At 45.3% G+C, this 15,618-nt stretch overlaps 1 long non-coding RNA gene across 1 annotated transcript in view; it reads left to right on the top strand.

Moving 5' to 3' along the window:
- Positions 1,447–15,618, top strand: part of LOC106506941 — a 58,368-nt gene continuing 44,196 nt past the window's right edge. Inside the window, exon 1 of the long non-coding RNA XR_002340636.1 lies at positions 1,447–1,563. This is a non-coding gene — a long non-coding RNA (uncharacterized LOC106506941). The remainder of the gene's footprint in view (positions 1,564–15,618) is intronic.

Here is a 15,618-nt window from a genome sequence, read left to right as displayed (position 1 = left end):
TCCCCAAATATATCTTAAAAGCAGTCTCATTAAACCTTGTAACTAAAAGGCATTTAATTAACAAACCCTTCCGCAGAGGTTTGCAGCTTCCACCGTGAACTGTGTGAGAGAAACCTTGACAACAGTGTCCAGGTGGGTTTCTAGGTTCTGGCCAGGGGTGTCAGGCAGTGCGTTAGATCTCAGGAGCTATGCATGGAATTTCACAAAACAGATATTGCTTACATCTCTAACTCCAAACTCAAGCTAGATCAAAGAAAGCCAAGGCCAAACAATTACCCTGAATTTGGGGGCCAACACAGATAATCAAGTTGGGTAATGGTAACAGATAAGTTTCAAAAAAGGTTCCTTTATTCAGTTAATAAAGCCTAAGTGAATATTTTCCTCATCATCACATAGTCGTAGCTATATAGACTTCGTCTTAGTAATAGCTCCTTTTAAAAATTCTTACACGTGAGCTCAAAAGGTTTTAGTGGCTTAAACTTTTTTTCACTAGGCTTTAAATTGATGGGTTTTGATTAAGACAGATTTATTGTAATTGCAGTTGGGATTGTTAGAATGTTTTATTTTGTAACTATAGATACATTCAATACATTGTGCTTAACTAATGGATATTGCATCATTCATCTGTATCCTGTTTCATGCCTATTTTCTCTCCAACACAGGACTCTACGGAACAAAACACATATTCCTAAATTATATCAATAACAGTCCTGGCTTTATGTAAATAGACAGGAGTTCAAGCTCCTTATAACTGGAGCCCTATCTTATACTTTGGTGGGTTCCCAACGCCCATTACATTCCTCCAGCTTAGCTGATGCCTAACAAAAATTTGTCAAATTGGATACAGGGGATTTCATGAGCTCCAAGCCACTTATTAGTCACCAGCATCTGCATGGCTAATTGACAGCCATGACCCAGGACATAAACGGAACAAGGCCACGGAGGGGCTGTGACGCCACCTCTTTTCCACACCAAGATTTCTCCAAGTGTGGCCTGCCAGCCGCCAACATCAGAATCACCAGGGTGTATGCTAAAAATTCAGACTCCTGGGCCTTCACATTGGCCAATACGAATTTCAGGGATGGGGCCCAGGGTGCTGAGCACTAAGTAGGAAGACCTGTGCTCTATACCCTGCATTGGGCAGGTGCTTTTGAGAAAATGCCACTTCTATTACATGCTTGAACCCCCAAAGAGTGAATCTCATTGCATTTCACACGCCATCAGCTCCCGGACCCAGGGCTATTTTCTGAGACACAGTGAGAAGAAAAATAAAGCTGCCAAGTTTACTCTTGCTACCCCACCAGCTGTATGAAGCACCCTTAATTCGTAGAGGAGGGCGTGGGGGAGGGCGGTGCGTCTTAAAGTTGCGTAGACTCGACACCTGCCCTCGCACAGGCCTCAAAGCTTATTAACGCCTTACCTGTAGCCGAGGGGGTGCTACGCGTCTTCGCGCATGCGTGCGTGCCTCGTGCGTACCTGCCCGCCTGCGTGTGCGTGCGTGCGTGCGCCTGTGCGTGCGCGCAGTCGCGCACACGGGAGATGCCTGGGCAGTCTCGGCTTCTGGTGAGTGTGGCCCTTGGGTCTTTATTTTTATCAATTTGTTTTAATTTTGTGGTTTGTTTTCTAAGGAACTGAACTAAACAAATGTCAGGATGCGCAATACCAAATAAAGATGTTGTATTTATTTAAAAAACGAGAAAGAGAAAAAAAAAAAAAAAACTTGGAGAGGCCAGAGGCAGGCTTAATTAAAGGATGGACAGATAGCTCCTATAAGGGCATCCTAAAGGGAATGCCCTAAATAGAAGGCCTCAGGGTTTAGGAAGAGTCTCCAAGCACACAAAGGAATGCAGCTTTCAGGAGAGAGCATAGCAGATGTGCTGCGCTAACTTCGTGTCTCCAGAAAACAAGCAGAGCCTGCCGAGCTGGAAAACCTCAGATGTCCCCTCACCCCATCGCGAGCAGGCTCACCCTTAACATCTGCAGAACTGAGCCAAGAGTACAAAGGGAGGCCCACATGCCATATGTCTGAATGTTTGAAAGTTATGTATCAAGCTAGCAAATGTTTAAATGAAAAGGCTTCTTTCCTCTTATCTTGACAAACTGTCATAACAACTTGGAAGGCCAGGTGTGAATTTAGAATTCAGGGGTTCGCTGGAGTTCCACACTGGAATTCAGTGGAACAGAGAGAGCTGGCACCCGGCCACCCCCTCCCTTTCCCACCCGCCCGGCCATCCTGCCCTGAGCGGCCGCAGCCACACGGTCGTGGATCATTCAGCCAGCTCGCCAAGCTTTTTCCACAGACCTCCCTCCTGCCGCCCTCCGGATAGCTACAGGCTTCTCAGGCCTTGGGAAATTCATACTAGATGTGCAGTCAGCCCAGACTCATGACTTTGGGGTAGGGAATTTAGGGACTCAGGAACCCAACGAGTGGCCCAGAAGGAGGGCAAATTCTGAGTGGACACATCTCCTTGGCCTTCAGAATCCTGCTTAGGAGGGCATGTCCAGAGGTGATGGCCTCTAAAACAGTACTCTTTAAACATAAATGTGTACCCGAATCACCTGGGAAGCTGGTAAAATGCAGATTCTGATTCTTTAAGTCTGGAGTGCTCAGGAGTCTCCATTTCTAACAAGCTCCCAGGTGATGCCTCTGGTCCATGGACTACACTTTCCCTAGCAACTGTCCAAAGCCGCTAGGTCATTCCCTAGCTCTGGTCCACGGATGCATAGTGCTTTTCATACCTCTGGGACCAAGAGGTGTTTAATGAACTCTTGCTCAGGTATTTGGGTTGCTTGATGAAAGAGAAGGAAGGGGAGGAGTGAGGAAGAAAGGGAAGGAGACTGGGGATAAAGTGGGGGAAGGGAGGGAGGCAGCTCTTACTCCTAGAACTAGGCATCGTTTGTGTGAAGTAGGCATCAGTTTGCATTCACTGGGACTTGCTTGATACCACCAGCCTTTTATACATTTATTTTTTTCCTCTTTTTCCCTCTGTGTTTGCCCTGATTTTCTGAGTCCTTCAAAGACAGCGAGTGACCAAATATTTTAGCTCTTCTCTTTGCACGAGCTCACTCTCAGCAAAGCTTAGACTGAAGCCCAAGTACCGTGGCTCACGCGCCTGTATCTTCCCCCATCACCACTGTGCCTGCTAAATAGAGACAGTGCTAATTTGGAGAGGTTGTGAGTCTTCTGGAAATTTCTATATCACCGAAGATTCAGAAAGTCAGTTCTCATTCCCTCTGTACTCTTTAGTTATTAAATCATAAACTTTAAGGCGCTTTAAAGGGCCCAAAGGAATTTTAATTTGATGTGGATGACTTTCAAATCTGAATAAAAATTAGATCATATAAGACTATGCAATTGCTATTACTTTTAAATAATAGAACAAGTTTTGAAATAAGCAACAGCCAATGTAAGACTCCTGTGTAATTCAGTGGACCCCCTTATCTTCTGGACTGATAAAGGAGGTGGTGGGGGAAGTAATTCCAATTCATTCGTATGTGAGTTTTCGTAAGATGGACACTCGTACACCTATGTTAAGCTAAGTGTTGACATTAATGACATTCTTTAAGGAAAGGATGGCTGCAGTCGCATAGTCCAGGCAGCTCCCAGGAGGTATTAGCCTATGGCTTTTAGCACTGAACTCCAAACCATGAGGTGAGTTGTCCATGAAGCTCCTTGGAAGGCAACCCCCCTTGTTAAAACAAATGCTTTGCCAGATAGATCAGAATGTATTACCCTAGACCTGCTCTGAGACTAAACTTGGGGTGATCAACCACAGAGGAGAGTTTAGGGTGAGGAAGAGCTGTCCCCTATGCAAACATCTTTGCCCCACTACCTGTCACAGTGGTGTCAAACACACACACCATTGCTGCCACACACCCTGGAGCAAGGCACCCCTCGCTGAAACCTCCCCCTCCCCAGAGCACCAGGCAGAGGGAGCCATTGGATCCAGAGAGTGAGTGAGCGCAATCTACATGGAGCTCAGTCACGTGGGGCGTGGCACCCACGGGCTTGGCCTCACAGGCTGGAAGAAGAGTGGCTCTGAGATGTGAACGGGCATCAGAATCACCTGTCAGGTTTGTGAAAACACAGATGAAAAACACCCCCAGGCTTTCTGATTCAGCAGGTCTTGATTGAGGCTTGAGAATCTGCATCTCTCACAGGTTCCCAGGTGGTCCTTCTGGGGCTGCTCCGGGAACTACACGTTGAGCAGCATGAGACCATTGAAAGCATTAGACTGCAAGTGGTAGCATCTCCTTCTGCACTTGGTTTTGACTGGCAAAATTTAACAGCTACAGACTAGCCCTCTGCTTCTTACTAGGATCCTGACAGGTGCTCCAAATTCCATCATTGCCGATCTGCTCCTTTGGACTTGAGGTTACTGTTAACATAGAAAAACACCTGGGAGAGGTCCGGCCTTGCCAACCACCACTTTGGTGCAGGGCTTCTCAAATGTGAGCCACTGAAAAGCACCTGAGAAGCATCAGAAACTGCAGATTCCTGGGCCTCCCCTCAATGATTCTGTTTTCATGAGAGTAAAGCCAAGTTAATAGTTTTCACAGTTCCCCCAGGTGTCTGTCATTGCCTGAACTTGGAAATCCATTACAGAATTTACACAAGGTGATGCAGTGGTCAGATCCTGGGAGTGGGGATCTGGGTGCTGCAGTCTACTTGCAGTGAGGCTGAAAATCATCAGCGATGATGCTGACTGCTTCCCGGTTTAATTCAGGCCTAACCTTTAGTCCATACCTATGTCAGTTCGAAAACCCTCTCCTCAACTTGGACACCTGCATTGACTGCACACTGAGTATAATTGGTTCCGGGGTGTTGACTTGTTGCACCATCTTGAGAAGTGCGGTTGCTGCGAGGGGTTAAGCACATCTGGACATATGTTTCAGAAACTAGAAGTTATCAGAAAGAAGGTCTTGCTCTTTCTGTCACTCAAGTAACCAGCACCTCTAGGCTAAGCACTAGCTTAGCTACAGAGATAATAACAGCATGGACCCTTCCTTCCATGACCTCACAGCATCCTTGGTTCAGAACGAGGTGGGAAGAGATTGAAGAACCAAAACAATATAGAAAACAGTAAACAGTACTTGTTGTTAGAGCAGAAAAAACACCTTGTTGCTGTCATCACTCATCTCCTAGTTACTCATTTTTCCTCGAATTATTTAATGGACCTGGCTCCCACCTCTCTCTGCCACTGCACCTTTCATAATTCTTGGCGATTTCAATCTTCAATGTAGATTATTCTTCCCACTCTCTAGCTTCCCAGATATTTGACACTTTTTCCTCCAAAGAGTACGTCCCTGTCCTATCTCAGTCATTCATTCCTATGGTCAGTTATTCCTAGACCTGGTCAATACCAAAGACTGTGTCTTCAACACAAGCTCAGTTTTATGTGTGTTCCACCCTCCAACTCTGACCTCCCACTTTTCCACATCACCCTCTCTAAGCCCCCAACTCTAACAATTCTTTTTTTTTTTTTTTTTTTTTTTTTTTTGTCTTTTTAGGACCACACCTGCGGCATATGGAGCTTCCCAGGTTAGGGGTCGAATGGGTTCTGTAGCCACCGGCCTACACCACAGCCACAGCAACACAGGATCCGAGGTGCGTATGCAACCTACACCACAGCTCATGGCAACGCTGGATCCTTAACCCACTGAGCAAGGCCAGGGATCGAACCTGCATCCTCATGGATGTTAATCAGATTCCTTTCCACTGAGCTATGACAGGAACTCCCTAACAATTCTTATTTATATCTTGCTGGGAGTTCTTATTTATCAGCTTCCCACTCCCCTTGGTACCCTTCCTGGCCTCACTTCCTTCCTCATCTGGCTTTGATCCCATCATAATACCCACTCCCTTTCCCACTGCTTCAACCACCTCCAGACCTCGCTGATCTCTCGATGTCTCCTTCCTTCACACCCCAGTGCTATTTAAATCCACCTCTTAACTTCCTTGGCATCTACATACAAGGAACTGAGGCAGCTCCATGGTTACTGGTCTCACTTTAAATTCATGACCACTTGGAGTTCCCAACGTGGCTCAGCAGAAGCGAATCTGACTAGCATCCATGCGGACGCAGGTTTGCTCTCTGGCCTCGCTTAGTGGGTTAAGAATCCGGAATTGCTATGAGCTGCAGTGTATTTCACAGTCGAGGCTTGGATCCCGTGTGGCTGTGGTATAGGCCAGCAGCTACAGCTCCGATTGGACCCCTAGCCTGGGAACCTCCATATGCCGCAAGTGCGTCCCTAAAAAGCCAAAAAAAAAAAATCATGACCACAAATTTCAGGTAGTTCTGTAATGCTGCCTAGTGTCTGCCATTTCCCTAGTCATTCTGTTCCTTCTGTCTCTAAAACAACTATTGCACTCTGTCTCATCTCTCCTCAAATCTCCAGCACTCCACCTTTCATCTTCACTCTCAGGTGATAATCTTGCTTCTTTTGCTGAGAAAACAAAAGTCATCAGAAGAGAACTTCAATAACCCTCCTCATCAAATTTCCCAGCCTCTCTGCATCTGTGATCATCTTTCCTGTCACAGTAGATAAACAGTCCATGCCCCTGTCTAAAGCCAAAACAGTCTATGTGTGAACTGGATCCTTCTATCCTCCCCAACCCGCTGAAACTGTTCTTTTCAAGGTCACAAGTGACCCCCCCCCCCCGCAACACACAATTAAGTCCAAGACTAATTCTCAGACCTCACCCTGACTTGACCCATCAGCCCCATGTCTCCTTACGGAAGCATTTCCCTCTCTAGGCCTTGCAGATGCCGTAACCCCTTGGATCTCTTCCTACCATTCTTTTTATTTATTTATTTCCACTGTACAGCATGGGGACCCGGTTACACATACATGTATACATACTTTTTCCTCCCATTGTTGTGCTGCATTGTAAGTATCTAGACATGGTTCTCAGTGCTACACAGCAGGATCTCATTGTAAATCCATTCCAAGAGCAAGTTTGCATCCGTTCATCCCAAGCTCCTGATCCCTCCCCGCAAGGCATCCACAAGTGTATTCTCCAAGTCTATGATTTTCTTTTCTGTGGAAACGTTCATTTGTGCTATATGTTAGATTCCAGTTATAAGTGATCCCATATGGTATTTGTCTTTCTCTTTCTGACTTATTTCACTCAGTATGAGAGTCTCTGGTTCCATCCATGTTGCTGCAAATGGCACTGTTTCATTCTTTTTTATGGCTGAGTCATAGCCCATTGTGTATATATACCACATCTTCCTAATCTAGTCGTCTGTTGGTGGAAATGTGGGTTGTTTCCATGTCTTGGCTATTGTGAATAGAGCTGCAGTGAACGTGCGGGTGCATGTGTCTTTTTTAAGGAAAGTTTTGTCCGGATATATGCCCAAGAGTGGGATTGCTGGCTGGATCATAGGGTAGTTCTATGTATAGATTTCTAAGGTGCCTCCATACTGTTCTCCATAGTGGTTGTACCAGCTTACCTTCCCACCAACAGTGCAGGAGGGTTCCCTTTTCTCCATACCCCCTCCAGCACTTGTTCTTTGTGGACTTATGAATGATGGCCATTCTGACTGGTGTGAGGTGGTATCTCCTGGTAGTTTTGATTTGCATTTCTCTAATAATCAGGGATGTTGAGCATTGTTTCATGTGCTTGTTGGCCATCTGTATATCTTCCTTGGAGAAATGTCTATTCAGGTCCTTTGTCCATTTTTCCATTGGGTTGTTGGCTTTTTTGCTGTCGAGTGTATAAGTTGCTTGTATATTCTAGAGATTAAGCCCTCGTCCGTTGCATCACTTGAAACTTGATATTCTTTTCTCAGTCCCTTCTGCTAGTTACTCCTTATCTTCCTGACCTCTAAACGTTGGAGTGAACTAGCATGTCATGCTTGGCTCTCTTCTCTGTTCACACTCACTCCCTACATGCTCTCATCTTGAATCTCAAGACCTTAAGTACCATCTACTTGCTGAGAACTTCGAGATTTAAATCTCTAGCCTTCATGGCTTCCTGGATTCACCAGCTTGTTTTTCCCGTTTCTTCCTCAACATCTTTTCTCTTGTCAAACGAGGCTCCTCAATTGTAATATGCCTTAAGCCAGAGTCTCTGTTGCCCTCCCCCAAACCTGCTCCTCCTGGGTTCTTCCACAGGGCAGAAAATAACACCATTCTTTAAATAGCTTAAGACAAAAATCTTGGTATCAACCCTGAATCTTCCCCTTTTTCTTACATCCTATGTTCAGTCCATCTTCAAATGCTTTCAGTTATACCTGCCAAATAGACCCACTTCTCAACAGAAATTACTCCCTACCACCAGGGTTTCGTCTACTGTCATCTGTTATTTACACAATTGAAAAGGCTCCTGACTATTTTCCCTGCTTCTGTCATTGACCCCTATAATCTCATCTCAGCACAATAGCCAGAGTTGTCTCTTTAAATGTAATAAGTCACGTCCTTTTATTCCTCTGCTCAAAATCCCCCAATGGCCTCTTACCTCGTTCAGAATGAAATCCATAGCCCTTTTTGTGGCCTATGAGATCCTACATGATCTTGCCCTTCGACCTCTAGGCCTTCATCTTTTGCTCACTGAACTCTTGCTACAGTGAACTTGCCATTTCTAGAATGTTCCATATTTAGACTTCCTGTTTTCTCACCCCAGATTCTCTTAGCCTAAATAGTCACACAGCCCATTCTTTTGCTGAGTTCAGGTTTCTACTCAGAGGTCCCCACAGAAATCTTTCCTAACCTTATCTGTAGTAGCACTCCCATCGCTCCATCCCTCTCCTGGCTTCATTTTGCTTCATAGCATCTGACTTATGTCATAGCCGAAGTAGAGCCTGAGACAAGGAGAAAGTCCTACGAAGCAGGAGTGAGGAGATGGGGCGGGTGAGACCAGAAGGAGGAAAAGGCAATGTACGGGTGCTTCATCAACGTGCTCTGGGCCATGGTGCTCTTGGGTCACTTGGGCTCCATTCTGGTGGCACTCTCTGAAACACATACAGAATGCATCCGAGAAATTTCAACCTGAAGCGTTTAGCTTACCCCTGAGAGTTAACTTAGCCACACAGCCAGGTGACCTGTCTACAGGCCAAACAGTCCCAAGGTGTTAGAGAAGCTCCAGAACAGAGAGTGAAAAAACATGGTCTACACACTTAAGGAGAGATGCTGTGACACTAAAGGAGTCTGAGTTTGCAAGAAACTGTCCCCCTGGAGCAGCAGATGGCATAGGAGGCGGGGGTGATGGGAAATGCTGTGAGGCACCACCTAGGTGTGTGCCATTTTCTACATTAATTCTGGTCCCCTAATAGACTAGAATAGAAGCTGGTATTGTTTCTTTCTTTTTTTTTTTTTGCTTTTTAGGACTGCACCTGCAGCATATGGAGGTTCCCAGGCTACGGGTTGAATTGGAGCTGCAGGTGCTGGCCACAGCCACAGCCACACCAGATCGAAGCCGTATCTGCAACCTACACCACAGCCCACAGCAATGCCAGATCCTTAACCCACTGAGCAAAGTCAAGGATCGAACCGACCTCATGGTTCCTAGTCGGATTCATTTCTGCTGCACCTTAACAGGAACTCCTGGTGGTGTTTCTTAAAGTCAGGTTTGTTAAGTTACAAGTTACACACAGTAATAATGCAGCCTTTTCAAGTGTAGAAGTCAATGTTTGATAAATACATTTCGTCTTATAGCCACCACCACAGTCAAGATGGAAAACATTGCCAATACCCCCAGAGTTACTCTGTGGGGCACAGTCCATTTAGCAGTCAATTGTCTATCTTCACTGGCAGTCTTGGTTCTGTTTTCTGTCCCTATAAGATTGCCTTTTCCAGAAGGTGTGACTGGGTCACCTTGCTATACAGTAGAAAATTGACAGAACACTGTAAACCAGCTATAATGGGAAAAAAAATCATTAAAAATAAAGTATTTTTAAATTAAAAAAAAAACCCAGATTTTTCTTTAACCCATCCCTCCACCACTTGATTTCCTTCAGGCTGTAGGCTTGTGGACCCATGCTGACTTCCGTGGCCACAATGATAAACAGACACAGGAATGACACTGTTAAACTCATATCCTCCTCCCTCCTCTTGGCCAGTACGACTTGTCACTGACAAATAGAATTCCATGAGCAGCCAGGCTATTCTAGGAGTTTCTCAACTTTTAAGTGATGTGCCCCATCCTTGGGTGCTTTGTTCATGACACATTTTCTTGCAAATATTATTGAGTTTCCTCTGGCCGAGCCAGTAGTACTAATAGACTTGTATCACATGTAATAGCAAGAGTTTCACTAACCCCTACCCTTACCTGTAGTTGTTCTAGGAGGCCCCCGAGGTGTCTCTCGTGTGCTCCTGAACGTGTTTGCTCAGATAGCCTGTGCCTATCTCCCACCCTTCGCTGGGAGCCCTATTTTCCTCCAACCGTCCACGGAGCACCCCATGAAAGCCTGGGCCCCCTGACATGCTGGTAGAACCCAGCTTTCTGGAGCCTGGAGCAATGGATGGAGACTACCTCTCAGACTTTTGAGGTACCCTCTATTAGAGGGATCCCATAGCTATGTGGCTTGTGTGCCACTAGGTTCCCAAGTTGAGTGTCACAGCTGTTTTTACTTACAGCCCTTGTGTGACTATGTCATTCAAGAAGCACTTACTGAGGACCTATGATGCACCAGGCCCCATTCTAGGGCCTGGGACAGAGACATTAATAAGACAGAATCCCAGTGACAGACACTTCCTATCTATTCAGCCTCTTTTTTGATCCCAGTCTTGGCTACAGCCAACAGTTTTACACATACATCAACCCATTTTAACTGGGTACAGGTTAGAATTTGCCAGAGGAGCCTGTGTGAGATCGGAAAGGGAGTAGAAGAGGCGGCTATTCTTAGGAAATTCTGGAAGCCATATATGACAACTTCCCAGGAACTTTCAAGAACCAACTATTTCAGTGCTTTGTTCGAAGCTGAGAGCTTCAGTCTTCTTGACCTTCACTCTTCTACATCCTCCCATATTTGGGCAAGCTGTGATTCCTCTATTGAACCTCTTTATTTCTGTAATACTAAAGGGAATTCTGTCTTTGAACACAAAGTACATGCACCAAACCCTTGTCTTGGGCTCTGCTTCTGAAAGGGAAGCCAAACGAAGGCAGACCTTGTCCTCAAGAAGGAAGGGACAAACAATAAGTGAGCAACCAAACACGATCATGCCGGCCTGTGATAAGGGCTGGGAATAAAACAAAAAGGGTGATGTGTGAGAAGAGGACAGTTACTCACAGGGCTCAGAAAAGGACATTTTGGGAATTCCCACCGTGGTGTAGTGGGTTACGAATCCAGTGTTGCCGCAGCTGCAGCTTGGATTCAATCCGTAGCCTGGGAACTTCCATATGCCATGAGTGTGGCCAAAAAAAGAAACGAAAAGGACAATTTAAGGAGGCAATATTTAAACAGACCTGGAGGGTGAGAAGATGTCCTGTAGGGAAGAGTATTCAGGACAGAAGGAACAGCAGGTAGAAAGGCAGAGGGTGAAAATGGGCCTGGCTAAGGATGAGCAAGAAGGCCCTGTGGTTGAAACAAGGCAGAGGGGAGAGAGCAGTACAAGATGAGATGGGAGAAGCAAGCAGAAGCTGCTGAGGGAGGATCCGGTTTGCTCTCAGAAGGGGAGTTTTATTTATGCTACGTGGAGTGGAAAGCCGTAGGAGGTTCTTAAGCAAAGGAGAGGCACGATACGATTTATGACGTGAAAGTCTGGCTGCTGTATGACAAATGGAATATGGGGGAGGGGAGGCAGGAATGATCACTCTTCTCGCAGCAGGACCCAGACGTAAATTCAGAGGCACACAGAGGTCAGCTTAGAGTGCCCTTGACCACGAGGCTCGTAGTCATAACCACACCTCCTTGTCAAGTCCAGAATTCTCTTATTGGGTGAGTCTCCTTAGGCCTGGCTGCTTCCTCCCTGGCTCATCCTTCTCTTAGGGGTTGTGCCCCCTTAAGAGGCTCCTTAGTTGCTCAGACACAAAGACTTCTGATGGGCTTGTCCCTGCAGCCCTCCGGACACTCCCAGGCCATCTGAGTGTTGGCTCAGGTGCCACTGGCACCCCACCAGCTTTTCAGGAGGATTCAAGTCAGAGACATCCATGTGCATTAAAATTGGTCTGGCCTACTTAAAAGGAACAAATGAGAAAAGCAGACACCTACGTTCAACGGAGCTATAGCTTCTCAGACACTCCAGCCATTTTGGCAAAAGGAGATGTGTGAAAATGATCTTGAGATTGTTAATGGTACAGAATCACAGAAAATATGATGGGATGGAAACATCTCGAGTGATAGTCTCAAAATGGAGTTTTCTATTCTGGGTTGAGAAACAATGAGGAGGGGCTGGCTTTCAGGAGACAGCCCCTATTTCCATAATTATGGGCAATTGCACAAGTTACTTAGAAAACACACGAGTCATAAGGCTGGACTGTTTTTAGACCAAGCCATAATTTAGATGTGGGAAGTGGTTCCACATCTTTGTACCACCACTACAACATACGCTGTGTTTCAATCTATCAGGAGCTCAAATTTGATCAGCTTTTTTTTTTTCCTTTTTTTAAGAAATGTGCAGCAAATTGCTTTTCCTAATTAAGGTAGATGAAGACATAAGCACGCATACTACTTACCACTCTGGGATAAAATTGACTTTCAAATGATATTTAATGGACCAGCCTGATGGTAATGTTCTGCAGTTCCAGGCAGGAGGCCTGAATTTGATTCTCTTACCACAGGAAGAGAGAGTGAGTGTGTGTGTGTGTTTATGTATGTATATGTGTATGGCAACCTGGACTAAGACAGGAGGAGGTTGCTTTTCTTATTGACCCTTTCAGATGCCTTGGATACTGCAGACAAACGACTCAGATCACAACCAAACCCTGTGCTCACCTACATTTCAGTGACAGCACATCCTCTGCCCTTCCAACAACACCTTTTTCATTTAAAATCTGACCCAGTACTGTGTTTTAATTTACCTTTGTTTTGGCAATTCCTGTGTCCTTGCTCAAAACCTGTAGATCCTTCTGATCAAGGATCTGGGCTTAATTAGAAAAAAAAAATCTATAATAAATTAAAATTTTAAATATAATGATTATTTCTGAACAAGCCATCAGAAAGTAATTGCTTACCATCTGTCTTCTGTTGACCAGCACTAAATGGTAAATAGCAATAACCCAGGCTGGAGAGTCATGCTGTGGTTATGCCTCCCCAGCTGAGAGCCCACTCTCGCCCTGAGCTCAGCTGGCATTATGAAAGCCATCCTCCAAGAACTGAAGGGAGTGAATAAGAAGAGGGGGAAAGGTCAATTAGAATAATGATATGCTAAGGCTGTCACCAAAATTTTCCTGGATTCTGTTATAATTGTACTCATTCAACTTGCCCACATTTCTGTGTTTAAATTATTTTTACACCAGTTAAATTGCATTGTGTTTCTATTGAGTCCACTTCTTCTGTTTGCTTTTTAAAATTTTATTTATTTTTTTTAGGGCCTCACTTGTGGCATATGGAGGTTCCCAGGCTAGGGGTCAAATCGGAGCTGTAGCCTCTGGCCTATGCCACAGCAATGCGGGATCCAGGCCTCGCCCGCCACCTACACCACAGCTCACGACAATGCCAGATCCTTAACCCACCGAGCGAGGCCAGGGATCGAACCCGCAACCTCATGGTTCCTAGTCAGACTTGTTTCCGTAGGGCCATGATCGGAAGTCCTGCTTTTTAAAATTTCTTTTTAAAAAAATTTGTTTGCGGAGTTCCCGTCTTGGCTCAGTGAAAATGAATCTGACTAGCATCCACGAGGACACAGATTCAACCCCTGTCGTGGCTCAGTAGGTTAAGGATCCAGCATTGCCGTGAGCTGTGGTGTAGATGTCAGATGTGGCTTGGATCTGGCATTGCTGTGGCTGTGGTGTAGGCTGGCAGCCACAGCTACGATTAGACTCCTAGCCTGGGAACCTCCATGTGCCGTGGGTGTGGCCATAAAAAGTGAAAAAAATAAAAATAAATAAATAAAAATTTGCTTCAAGAAAAGCCATATGAAATGTTGGAGACAATGGAACCATTAAGGCAGAATGTAGCAACCCTTGTCAATGACTGTCTTTGTGGGTCTGGGAATGGAGAAAGCAGTGGGGCCCCAGTAGGCAATAATATAAATTTTCTATTGAGAAAAGGATACTTAGGTGAACAGAAACAATCATCCGTAAAGGCCCTCTCCCTGGGGCAGCACCAGAGGAGACCTCAAGAGATTTCAATGCATAACCATAGCAAGGAATGTGATTTGTGGATTCACACATTATAAAAGCTACTTCTGTTGATTTTCTGTAAATGTCATGTGAAATAAATTGCTCTATAGCTTGAAGATTGTTTTGCAAGTAAAAAATGTTTAGGATGGCATTTTCCTTTAGAGGAATGAATTTATACTGAACTAAAAGCCTTGAACAGCTTTTTTTTTTTTTTACTTATTATTTTTGTTCATGAAGCAAGTGCAGTTTTGCAGACCACTGTAATACATATTGTCTATGTTTTGCTGTCCATGTTGGAACATGATGGAAGTGACAGCGTTTATGGCCCATGAGCACAGGAGTTGCTTCCGTGTTAGAATGCAGCTACCACTTCTTCCTCCATTTTAGTATATATGATCATTTTTCTTTGGTTTCTAGCTATAGCTACTGTCCCCAAAGCCTATTTCTTATTGCCACAATAATGTGTGGTCATTTTCTATAAATCCGTAATTTGGCATGCATCTGTTTGGCTTCACATGATAAATACTCATGTAGCCACAAGCAGTGAATTTAGGGTCATGATCCTTTATGGCTCCACTTGCCATGCTTAGCAGTGGATAAGGCCAATGATACTTTTCTCAGCTCTAGTTACTCAAAAAAAAAATAGACTTTGAGAAAGGACTTAGGTTCAGGCTGTTTATTTGGGAGGTAATCCTGGGAAACACAATTGGGAGAGTGGAGAAAGTGAGATAAGAAGGGGAGAGAAGAGAGGAAAAGGGTGCTTTGATGAAAAGGGGCTTCCACTGTGCACAGTTGGAGCTTGATCCTGCTGGGACACTGAGGAATCTTGTAGAACAGACCTCAGAATTGCCCCACCTAAGGACAGAGAAGCTGGGGTACTTATACCCTCAAGTCTTACTGCTGCTGCTGCTGCTTTTTTTTTTTTTTTTTTTTTGATGGCTGCACCTGCAGCATATGGATGTTCCCAGGCCAGCGATTGAATCCGAGCCACAGCTGTGGCAATGCCGGATCCTTTAACCCACTGCACCCAGCCATGGATGGAATCCTCGCCTCTGAAGTCAGGTTCCTAACTCACTGTACCACAGTGGGAACTCCAAGTCTTGCTTCTTATGGATTGAGAGTGGCTCCTGGGCCCTTATATCTCCCAGCACTTCTGGGCTGCCCTGCCAAGAAGTGAATAAGTTCCTGAGGTGTGCCCAAGGAAGCTCTTGGGCAGAGAAATCAAGGAAGCCCAGCACGCAAGATGAGAACCCGCTAACTTGCACAGGACCTGAGGCAGCTGCAAGCACACTCGGAGGTTGGCCAAGGGAATATGGGGCAGGATGTCAATTAGCATCTACTACAGTCACCACCATTTTGGGGCCACTGACTATGTTCCAGACACTATTCTC

Source organism: Sus scrofa, chromosome X (assembly GCF_000003025.6).
Source record: "Sus scrofa isolate TJ Tabasco breed Duroc chromosome X, Sscrofa11.1, whole genome shotgun sequence".
Taxonomy (NCBI): domain Eukaryota; kingdom Metazoa; phylum Chordata; class Mammalia; order Artiodactyla; family Suidae; genus Sus; species Sus scrofa.
Note: the sequence above shows the minus strand (reverse complement) of the source record. Positions and strands in the feature narration are given on the sequence as shown.